General features: G+C 41.1%; 1 long non-coding RNA gene across 1 annotated transcript; it reads right to left on the reverse strand.

Annotated features, from left to right (window-relative positions):
• Nucleotides 1-8,294: 8,294 nt before the first annotated feature.
• LOC135107496 (uncharacterized) lies at nt 8,295-11,755 on the reverse strand. The gene is made up of 5 exons (XR_010271793.1): nt 11,651-11,755; nt 11,314-11,484; nt 10,842-10,916; nt 9,827-9,885; nt 8,295-9,711 (listed from the first exon to the last, which is right to left on the reverse strand). It is a non-coding gene; the product is annotated as an uncharacterized LOC135107496 (long non-coding RNA).
• Nucleotides 11,756-12,190: the final 435 nt, after the last annotated feature.

Consider the following 12,190-nt stretch of genomic DNA (forward strand, 5'->3'; position numbering starts at 1 on the left):
AGCCCGTGTTCTCTTTGTCTTCACTTGAATGCATGACAATGAATGACTTTGAAATCACTGAATACTATATACTATATGTCAGTGCTCTCTCTCTCTCTCTCTCTCTCTCTCTCTCTCTCTCTCTCTCTCTCTCTCTCTCTCTCTCTCTCTCTCTCTCTCTCTCCCTCTAAAAGAGCCTGCATTAAGAACCACTTTCCGCTAATTCATTCAGCTATAGCCTACCTCCACATGTGCAGAGAGAGAGAGAGAGAGAGAGAGAGAGAGAGAGAGAGAGAGACTGTTGCTATCACGCCATACATTTTTGGACATGGAATTGTGACAGCACAGGGCCAATTGATAACACCACGCACGAATCTTTTCTTCTTTTTAAATCCCATGCAGACCCTAGTACAGTGAAACTTGTATGTGTGTGTGTGTGTGTGTGTGTGTGTGTGTGTGTGTGTGTGTGATAGAATATACTCGTAAGTGTACCAACTTATCTCTGGTGTAGCAGAACCTGTACACACACAGAAGAACCGGCAGATAACGGCAGCCTGTCCCTAGAGACTATGAAAATAGACATATTAGCCGCCAACGTGCGACACAACACAACACAACGCAAGGCCAGCGCATCCCAGTAATTGCTGCCCCCGGAGTGTTATCCGTGGCTCTTACTTATCGACAAACTTCAGGCTGCGAGTGGACAGTGGAGTCAAAGGAATGCAACCGTCCTTGACCGGGATTGGAATTAATGCTGGTGTATCATACTGGGCTTCCCAACTCTACTAACCTTATCACAGCTGCAACTCAAATATCGCGTTGCATTTGAAGACAAGTACTTTGGTGTGGTCCATGCGGTGGAGTTTTCTCTTATTCACTTCACCCATGGAAGAATATGGTATTTTTGTGATTTATCAGAAAAATTTGAAGTTCAGTGACGGTGAGACACTTTATATACCTACTTCGAAATTATAATCACATGAAAAATTGTCCTAAGGTAATGTTAGTTTTGATGATATGTAAGTCATTTTTGTAATCTTGTCAATGGTAGGGAAAATTCAGGTGGCTGATCCACACGTGTTTGTGGTTTATGTCAACTGTCACCATGACCGCAGCGGCGTGTGAGACCACTGGCCGGCCACGGGCGCTGCTTAAGGCGATTCCCGTCCACACACTTTCCTGTTTTGTATTTTCTTCTTACGTAGCTCACTCTGTTAGCTAGATGATAATGGAGACAGAGCGAAGTGGTGATTACTGATATATCCGTGATGCTCCTTTCATGTGTAACACTGTATCCAATATTTATAAAGTAAAAGATAATGATATCCAACAATTACGTGGCTATTGATAGTGCTGTGAACTACTGCGGAAAGTAATTTACTGAGGAACCTATAATCATGAATAAAACGGAACGCATCAGAAGCAGGAGGCTAGAAAACTTGATGTGAACATCATCTGTCTTGACTCATGAGGGATGAGAGACAGTAGTACAACACTGGTAAGGGCAGGGGGATAGGGGGGGAAAGGAGGGGCCAGACGAGTAGTTATGATGTCAAGGTGAGCGAGGTGGGAAAAGAAAGAGAAAATACCAGTCTTAATAAAACATAATTTCGAAGGAAATTTTGTAATAGTAATAACGAAAATTGCATAGAATTAGCTGTACCTTATTCTTATTCGTCCCCTCCCCCCCAAAAAAAAAGACGAAACAGCGACAGCAAACTGCCTGTTTTAGAGAGAAAATAGAACAGTAAAAGAAATGAAAGCTAAAAGAAGCGTACGTAATACACTATCCACGTGTATTTATATAGCAGCACACGTCATAACCAGGTGTTATACAAAGCAATGCGATAAAGATTCATATCCTGTTTTAAGGGGGACAAAATAAGGATGTAAATAATTTGGACTAATTACACAATTTATAACAAATAAGTAAAATTGCTCGGGTTTATGACTACATGAAATGCGCATGGTCATTGGCAACTATTCTATGATAAAAAAAAAAAAAAAAAAAACACCACGCAAGTAAAGGCTATTACTTAGTGTTCGATTAAACAAAAGTAAAGATAATACCTAGAACAATATGCATTTTGCTACGATAACGCACGGTATCCTCGCTGCGGATTAGTCTTAGGCCTGTCTAACCTGATGTTGAAAGCTGTTACTTCTGCTGCTGACAACGTTGGAGAACAGATCCCAAACATTAACGTCCCAACTAATAAAGAAGTGTTTGGCTTCATTTGACAATAAACTACCTATCATCTCTGTCACTACGCGGCATCACTGTACTGCGCCATCTGGTCTCAGGAGAGTCCTTACCTTTCTTTCCTACGTTCGTGCAAGAAGCTCCTCGTCAAAGTATCAGCGCACAAAACTGACGTCGTCAAGAAACATCGTAACAAAAATTTAGGAGACATGAAAAGATAACCACAGTTGTATTTCCTTGAAAGCCAAGCTATATTTTTCAACATTTTGCAGTCCAACAAGGTTTTCTCTCTTATTTACATAAAAACAATATAAAGTCCCCTTAGTCTCTTAAAAATGTTCAGTTTGAGTATGTCTAACAAACATTGTCATCTTTAGCACGTCACTTTGTCTTTTGACTTAAAGTTCATGTATTGCACTGTACATGAAAATTAATGTACACGAGGCAACTGAGAGCCCACACAATCCTTCCCGAAAGATGACCCCTGACCCATTATTGTTTACATTTGAAACGTGCCATCATACTCTCTGCGTCTGTCCCCTGACCTTTACTAGTGGTCCCTGGTACTGAAGGTAAAAAGTGTGTCCAAAATTTTGTTTTTTGAAGCAGCTTTAATCTTCCCTCCTCACCGCCGCCAACTCGTGGGTAGCGGACCAGCAGCAGAAGCAAGCCTATTGGAATTTCGTTAGGGAAAAAAAAAAAAAACAATCGCATCAAGTTAACAGTCAACGGGAACTTCTGTAATCATCATCATCATCATCACTGCCGCCATAATCGCCAACACTAATAACAAAAACATCAATCACCAACAATAAAAATAATAATACAGATCATAAAAATTGTATTTCCACCACCTCACCCAATACCGAAGAAAGGGTCGTTAGCGTAGACTATTTAGGTCATGACTTGAATAAAAGGCAGGGGGGAGAGAGAGAGAGAGAGAGAGAGAGAGAGAGAGAGAGAGAGAGAGAGAGAGAGAGAGAGAGAGAGAGAGAGAGAGAGATTTTTATCGACCATTCCAGATGAAGAGTTGTGGACACTTCAGTTAGTGTAAATGGAACCACAATGTTGGGACTGCTTCTGATACCAATTTTACAAATGCTGGTGTTATGTGCAGCGCGACATTTTAGTAAAAAAAAAGAAAAAAAAAAAAAAAAATCTTAATCTCCAGCAGGTGTGGCTAGCTGTTGGCGTCTTATATGCGTAAAACACATGGAGCCAGATCTAAAAAAAACAAGCCCTGGACTTACAAGCTTTGCCAAGCATGATTCGAGACTGCTCGCAACGCGCCGTCCTATCAGAAGCAAAAGCGAGAAAGGCAACGCAAGGCAGCCGCTGCAAAGAAGCCTATTCCCTCCCCGACCAAGGGTTGTAGGTATCCTTGTCCCCGACCATGGCGATAACAGCACCTACCTCCATCGCTACACATGAAGGGTCAAGGACTCGAAATCTGGATCTGGATACAATGATGACATATGGACAAGTCATCACAAAACTCATGAATGAGAATAAGACAGTCTTAAGAAACAAAGAGAACATATTGAAGTAAACCATCACTTTTAATTATATATATATATATATATATATATATATATATATATATATATATATATATATATATATATATATATATATATATATATATATATATATATATATATATATATATATATATATGCCTAATTATTTTCAAAACGGCTAAATTCCAAGATGTCTAAGACTACGGCAGTTAGCAATTACGTGCAGTATTTACCTCATGATCACACCGCCTCAAGAACACAGGAACAGCCTCGTTGTTACCGAGGCTTGTGAGGACCGAGGAGAATCAGGCTGTCTGAGGACAGTCATCTACTTGACACACGTACACACACACACACACAGACACACACACCACGGGATGGCAAGGAAACACTCACCACTGCACGCGCGCTGACTTGGTCAAGGACAACCCAGCGACAGCAGGAGTCAGCCATCAAGCTACGCGGCGAATGGTTCTTTTGTACCGATTACAACAGCTATTCAAATAATACTACCATTACCTGAATCATATAGGGGTACAAATTACTTTTCGTTGGCGAAAACAGATAAATATATCATTAAAAATTAGCAATGACAAGTGAAACAAAAGATCATGCCACACGTATCCCATTTCAGAGATAGCCTAATAATAATAATAATAATAATAATAATAATAATAATAATAATAATAACAATAATTCCTATATTAATCATAATCTAGGCCAGAATCATTATTTTATTAACTTATATATTCAATTTTATTTTTATTTGTCTCTTCACTCTATTTTATTAATCTATTTATTTATCTTAGTACATCAGAAATCGACTATTCTAAATCCTAATTTCAGGAAAGGCCTGAATAAGATCAATTTTCCAATGACAGGTTCTTGTACCTTGCCACATATAGGCCTATGTAGAGATGCAGATGTTTGAAGGACAGAAAAATTTTAAAAGTCTGTGGTAAAATATTCCATGCATTGATCAACGAAACTTTTTCATCATTAACTAGTTCAATAGTCGGTAACCACGATCAAACAGCCAGGTATATAGCGAATTGTTTTTTTTACGAGAATGCTTATCACACTGGTACCTAATAACTATCGGTCTTGTCAGTCGTTATCCCTTTCACATACATTTTTCTTTTTCCTTCTACTTGGCTACAAGCGAGGAGTAACAACCGGAATAGCTCAGTTGTGCCTTGGTGGTGCCTCATTTTCGAAAGTGCGTCATAGAAAACCACGGGAAGCCAAGAGAGGGAGGACACACTCATTCTGGGTGACGTAAGAAGTGATTTCGTGACTATAAAAATAAGCATCTATATTATATCATCACGGAACTTTCCTGTGTGTGTGTGTGTGTGTGTGTGTGTGTGTGTGTGTGTGTGTCAGGGGATGGGGGATTGCATATGCCTATTTTATACACACTATTTATTTTGATAATATATTTCACTGGTCTACTTACAAATTACATTTTTGTGTTTCCTTGTCTCCTCTTCTCGTGCTAGATTTCTTGTCGTGTCCTCTTACTGTGTGTGTGTGTGTGTGTGTGTGTGTGTGTGTGTGTGTGTGTGTGTGTGTGTGTGTGTGTGTGTGTGTGTGTAATATTCTTCTGTCTATTATTATTTACTAGCCCTCCTTCTCTTGAAATTTATGCCCTTCATGTTTCTCTGTGAAATAACGCCAAATATGTTATGTAACCTATCCAAAAGTCTTCGATCAATAAGAATCTTGTAATTTCATCTCCTCGTGACTACTGACATTTAGCCAAAAATATCTCCAACAGTTCACTTTTCCACTTCACTGTCACCTTCTCTATCTTTAAAACTGAACTTTTTTCTTAGAACTTTACTAATAATTCTACACTCCATGATTCAGGGTTTCTTACTCCTCCGCCTCCTCGTCTCCAGGACTATTATTATTATGCCTGCTATTGATTTTTTTTTTCCTTAGTGATGTTTTCTATGCCCTCTTTGACTTTGCTCCTGGAAACGCTACTGAACCTGATGGAGTTTTCCTATCGTCTTCCACAACCGTGTTTCAGTGGTCGCTTCTTGCCCTGTTAAGCATTTTTGTCTCTGTCTATCCATACCCACTTTTCCTTCTGGCTGGAGGTTTGCCTACCCAACAGGTCATTGTTAGTGACACAGTCACCACAGTCTCTTCTCATACGCTTCGGACAGAAGAGTGGTTGGTTGAGTGGGTGCTAAAAGGTGACTCAGAGTTAAAAACCAGTGGTCGGAATTAAACACTACGGCCAGAAGCTCCCTATATGAATTCTGAAGAAATTTTGCCATCCCAAAAATATCTCCTTTATCCTTTATAAGTTTAAAGGAGCTTACTAGACTCATCAGTATATTATGTTTTTCTATTGGCAGCTGTTCCATCTATACCACATCAGTATTTTGTGACCAAAATCTTCTGTCCGTATTTTTTTTTTTTTTTTAATCTTCATTTTTATTTTTTTTTAATCGAACCAAAGAAAACTGGTAAAAAATAACAAATAAGTAAACATATAAATGAAATGAAGTAAACAGATAAACAAAATGAAATAGATAAATAAATTAATAGAAAAATAAATGAACTTTATGAAACGGTTCCACTCTGGTTGGCAAGTTTAGTTTCGAAATGTTTTTGATAGACATCTCTTGAAACAGTTCAAATCCAAGGAGAGAAAGAAAAGAAAAAAAAAATACCATGAGGAACTTCAGTGTTTTCTGCTGCACAGGGAGGAGACAAGACACGGCTGTCGTCACTATCAGGATTCGGGTCACGTATGGAACAATTGCCAGCACTTCTAAAAGTCGAAGGTTTTACATCCAAATAATCTGCAGATTGGCGTAGCCAACGAATATCCTTGGAAAGCTAAAATTAGCAGGTTATGGGGCAGTCATTGCCAGGCCAAGGGTTGCATTCTCATCTGTTATTCTGCTCTGAACACAATAGTGAGAACTGCAACAACCATACAATGAAAAAGAAAAGTAACAAAACAATGGGACCTATACAATACTTATATGGGAGAAATTCTCTCTCTCTCTCTCTCTCTCTCTCTCTCTCTCTCTCTCTCTCTCTCTCTCTCTCTCTCTCTCTCTCTCTCTCGCTGGCTCGCTCGCTCGCTCTTTGCTCAAGTAAAGTTGACATTGCAATAATAAATGTAATATGCTGTAGATAATGACTTTAAACTAATTAAAAAACACACTCCCGTTGTATGAAGGACTGTGCTCCATACTTCTATGTAAAAGTCTGAGCACAAATAAGCTAATTATATTCAATTTAATTCATCAACACACACACACACACACACACACACACACACACACACACACACACACACACACACACACACACACACACACACACACACACACAACTGCCTGAAGAATAAACCGTTTATTATTATTATTATTATTATTATTATTATTATTATTATTATTATTATTATTATTATTATTATTATTATTATTACACACACACACAGGGTCTCCCTCCTAACCTGGCAGCGTGGCTAGCCGACTTCCTCACAGGGTGGCGTCAGGTCGTTCGCTATCAGGGCTCTGTCTTTAATTTCCAACAATTGACATGTGGGGTTCCCCAGGAGACCAAGATGGGTTCACTATGCTTCCTCCTCCTGATTAACGACGCCCTCCTGATTAACGACGCCCTCACTGGGTGTCCCAGTCTCCAATAGGAACTCTGACTACTCGCCACTGCAAGTCATTTTGGAGCGACTACAGACGTGGACTGAGGAGAGCAGGATGACCATCAACCACAGCAAAACTGTGGTGATGCATTTCTGTACCTCCTCTGTACCAGCGCGCCCTCCCCAGCTCACAGTGGGTCCTTACCCCCCCCTCCACGTGGTCAGATGTGCCAAGCTTCTCTGAGTCACGGTGGACGACCAGCTGACCTGGAAGCAGCATGTCGCCAGCACCGTAAGATCCGCTACCTACAGGCTGTACATGCTGCGCAGACTCAGGTCGCTGGAGACGCCGACAGACGAGTTAAGGGGGTGTACCTCACCTTCATCCTCCCCAAACTCATATATGCCTCCCCAGCGTGGTCCTCCTCCCTCACACATACACTCAACAGCTACAGCTGGAGAGTGTGCAGAAAAGGGCGTGGAGGGTCATCCTTGGCCCTGCCTACACCACCTATGATGAAGCCCTGACCACCCTGAGTCTGTCCAGACTATCCACCAGGCACCGAGAGGCTCTGGAGAAGTTTGGAAGGGGACTTCTGCATCATCCACGTCTCAGACACATGCTGCCGCCTGATGCGCCTTGTCCGGTCCGTGCCACAAGACACCACAACAGGATAACGCCCCTAAAGGCGCCGCGCACAGACTGGTACAGACTCAGCGCGATTCCCACCATGGTGCGAGCCATCAATCAATAGTATTTCCCTTCTAGATTAGACTTAGCTTTAGGATTAATATTAAGTATTTCCCCACCCCCTCTGTACATTTTCAGTTTGTAAACTGCTTTATAATAATAAACCGTTCATTATTATTATTATTATTTTACACTCACACACACACACACACACTGACCACAATGCTATCTCCTGTCAGTTTAATGGAACATTGAATTTCACCTGCAAGTGCAATAAATCTTTAATCATGATAGAGCTCAAGAGAACAGATGGACAGCGTCTTACAATCATGTTGGGACAATGGCGATCGTCAGGACCAAAGATAATTTTTGTGGGGCTTTTGTACGTACTACCAGTCATAACAATGTAAAAACTGTTGCATAAAGACTCTTTACTGTCACCTTGAACAAGTGGACGGGAAAAGAATCCTGCAGGAATGTCTCGAACCGTTTTTTTTTTCTACTTTACTATACAACCACAGATATTGTTTTGTTTTGTTTTTTCTTAGCTTAAAAAATATATAAGAAGGTCTGTGGTCAAAGGCGGAAAAAAAAACACATAATGATAAAGGCCCACTGAAGGTGCCAAATCCTAAATAGAACAATCAAAACGAATACTTAAAAGTGGTGGAAAATTTCTTAAAACCTCCGTCTTCTAAGAGCTGAATTCATGATAGCAGAAGCATATATATAAATACAGAAGCAGGGAAGGAGTTCTAGAGTTTACGAATAAAAGGTATGAAAAATACTGGTTAGCTCTTGCATTAGGGAGATGGACATAATAGGGGTAAGAGAAAGCAAAAAGCCTTGTGCAGTTGGCCGCAGGTAGGGGTGTGGTGCTGGGGAGAAATGCAGTTACCAAGATCAAAAGAGCAGTTAGCGTGAACGTGGCGATTAAGGGTAGCAACATTGCGACGAAGAGTGAACTGCTAAAGACAGTCAGTCAGAGGAGAGGAGCTGATAAGACGAAGTGCTTTGAATTTCATTCTTTTCAAGAGAACAATATGAATGTAACACACACACACACACACACACACACACACACACACACACACACACACACACACACACGAATTTGTCATCGAAAATAATTTCCTTTGTCAAGGATTTTGCCTTCAAGTCTGAGTTGAAGAAGCACGCTACCACTGCACGACACTTTTATGAAGGGAAATGCTTTATGTTTAATACCAGCCCTCTGGTAACGTGCCACAATATAATAATGCGCGCGCAGTACTTGTCACTCAGAGTAACAATAACGAAACTTATAATGAAGATTTCAGATGATAACGCCTCACCAAATACATAATATATAGTCGTCTAGAGACAAAGCAGGACGCATACTTTGCAATTTGCCAAAAAAAAGGTTATAGCCGTGGACGGGTGGCAGACTGCTGAGTGGTGGTGTGGCGGCGGTGAGGGAGGACGAGGAGCAGTGAGTGTGTGCCCATGTGGTATGTATTACGTAGAGTTCTTTAGGGAGACAAGGCCTTCGTGCTGTTATTGGTGTGATAGTTATGGTGGCAGAAATTATTTTGAACCAGAGTAGAGGAAGTGGCAAGGGTCATCCATGGCGTGGTCTCCATCTTGCTTTTCTTTTCAGATGTGGTCAATAGAAACATCGGCTGGGGCAGGAGGAGGAGAAGTCCTGTGTGTGTGTAAAAAAGAGCACATTGATTGGGTGAATACACACACACACACACACACACACACACACACACACACACTCTCTCTCTCTCTCTCTCTCTCTCTCTCTCTCTTACCGGCATCGTGACATTTGCAGCATCTAGACAAATGCCGAGGTCTTCCCATGAAGTAATCACTGGAAAAAAAAAAAAAACATGCATAAATTGACATGCATGAACACACATGAACAACATAATACAAATGTAAACAAAAGATTGATGGTGAAATTAATCACCGTTTGTTACTTGCCAGACTTTAAACAAATGCTGAAAACATCAACATCATTCGTGTGATTAGAATATGTTTTCACAGATTATCTAAGCTGAGTTAAAGGTAAGGAGATGAATTATACATTTAAAAAATAGTGAGGCCCACGTAGTCATATTCATCTTTTACTTATTTTCTTCTTTATCCCGTCGTGCAGCGCCTAGAGGAATAAAACACCGCCGTTTCCATAAATAAGCAGTGTATAGTGGGGACCACATAATACAGTAGTTCTCAACCGGGGACGAGCGAGCACAGGACGGGAGGGAAAAATATTAATAATAATAATAATAATAATAATAATAATAATAATAATAATAATAATAATAATAATAATAATAATAACAGTGTGAGCCAATACAATAATAGCCTAGAGTGATCTGTCTATCTGTCTACCTATCTCTCTATCTTTCTATTTATCTATCTTTCTAACTTTATCTATCTATTTATGGTGGCATAGTTGGGGAAGGGTGGGTGGCGCAGGGAGGAGGGGGGACCCCAACTGCATTGAAACAGCTTTGGGGAGGTCAGCTTACAAAAGATTGAGAACCCCTGATCTGATAGAACATACATAGACACACCACCTCGAACCATTGTTGTTACTATCGCTGTCACTTACTTTTGTTGTTGTCACTGTTCCTGTTGTAGTTATATTGTCACAGTCCCTAATTTTTGCTATTTTTGTTCCTGTCTCACACTCCTTCTGCTACTCTTATTGTTATTATTATCGTTACTGTTACTATTGCTTTCACTATTACCGCAACTGTTGCTATCACTTACTGTCATTGTTACTGTTACCCATACAGGAAACATAAGGCAGCTACTCACTTGTTCCGTTAGTACCAGTCTCAAAGCAAGCGGTGCAGTCCTCCCTTGTTGAATATCGTCTACATACTTTCCTTTCTGCACCCGGAAAGAAACATGGAACAGTGTCACTGGCTTGTTACAATATAAGTTTAAAACACACACACACACACACACACACACACACACACACACACACACTCGGCTCACAACCAAGAATCCCGGGGGCGGCGAGGCAAATGGGCGAGCCTCTTAATGTGTAGCCCCTGTTCACCTAGCAGCAAGTAAGTAAGGGATGTAACCCGAGGAGTTGTGACCTCGCTGTCCCGGTGTGTGGTGTGTCAGTGATCTCTGTCCTACCCAAAGATCGGTCACTGAGCTCTGAGCTCTTTCCGTAAGGTAACGGCTGGCTGGGTGACCAGCAGACGACCGTAGGTGAATCACACACACACACACACACACACACACACACACACACACACACACACACACTTACTTATGTCACAAGTACTTCTCGACCGACACCATCTGTCCCAACCCCAACCCCAAAAACGGTGAGCCTCGACGGCGTCCATGAGCAACAGAGCCACCACCAGCACCACTGCCAGCAACCTCAGGGAGCGGGACACACTCTTGGCAGTTTTCATGACTCACGAACTTTCTGTAACTAGGATAAGTAACACAAGTCAGGCTACGTCACACTCAGCCAGCACAGAACTGAGGACTTTTTTTTTTCCTCCTTCCTGTTCGTTTTGCACGCCTTCAGGGTGTGTTTATGTCAGTAAAGGAAGTAGTGTGTGGTAAGTACACGCGCGGCACACCTATGTACTTACCTGGGCCACAACAGCAACAACAGCAGCAGGTGACAGCACGTGAGCGTGTGTGTGTGTGTGTGTGTGTATATGGGACAAGTGTTGCGGTGCGGCAGTAATCACAATATATAACATCCACTCCCTGACCTGCACCCCCTCATCCGCCTCCCTCCCTCTACAGGATTCCCCCCGCTTCCACCTCCCTGCATAAAGCTATAGAGAACACTGTATGGCAGCAGCGCCATTGTTGCGCAATGTATGCAATGTATACAATGGCCGGAATTCTCAAGCACTGATAAGTTTCCTGAATTTAAGTGTAACGTTGCCACTGAAGATAATATTAAGCATTTAATATCTGATGACATAGAATTCCATAACTGAGGACCACTGTACACAATATTTATTTATTTTTTAACAAAGTTGTGTGGAAGCGTGGACTTCATACATCTACATAGAGCTGCGTATATTATCTACATATTTAATATCAAAAGACTGTCACCATTCCTAAGGGTTCTGAATATGAACAAAAGCGAAAGTATATTTATCTATGATAACATGATA

Source organism: Scylla paramamosain, chromosome 15, assembly GCF_035594125.1.
Source record: "Scylla paramamosain isolate STU-SP2022 chromosome 15, ASM3559412v1, whole genome shotgun sequence".
Lineage (NCBI taxonomy): Eukaryota > Metazoa > Arthropoda > Malacostraca > Decapoda > Portunidae > Scylla > Scylla paramamosain.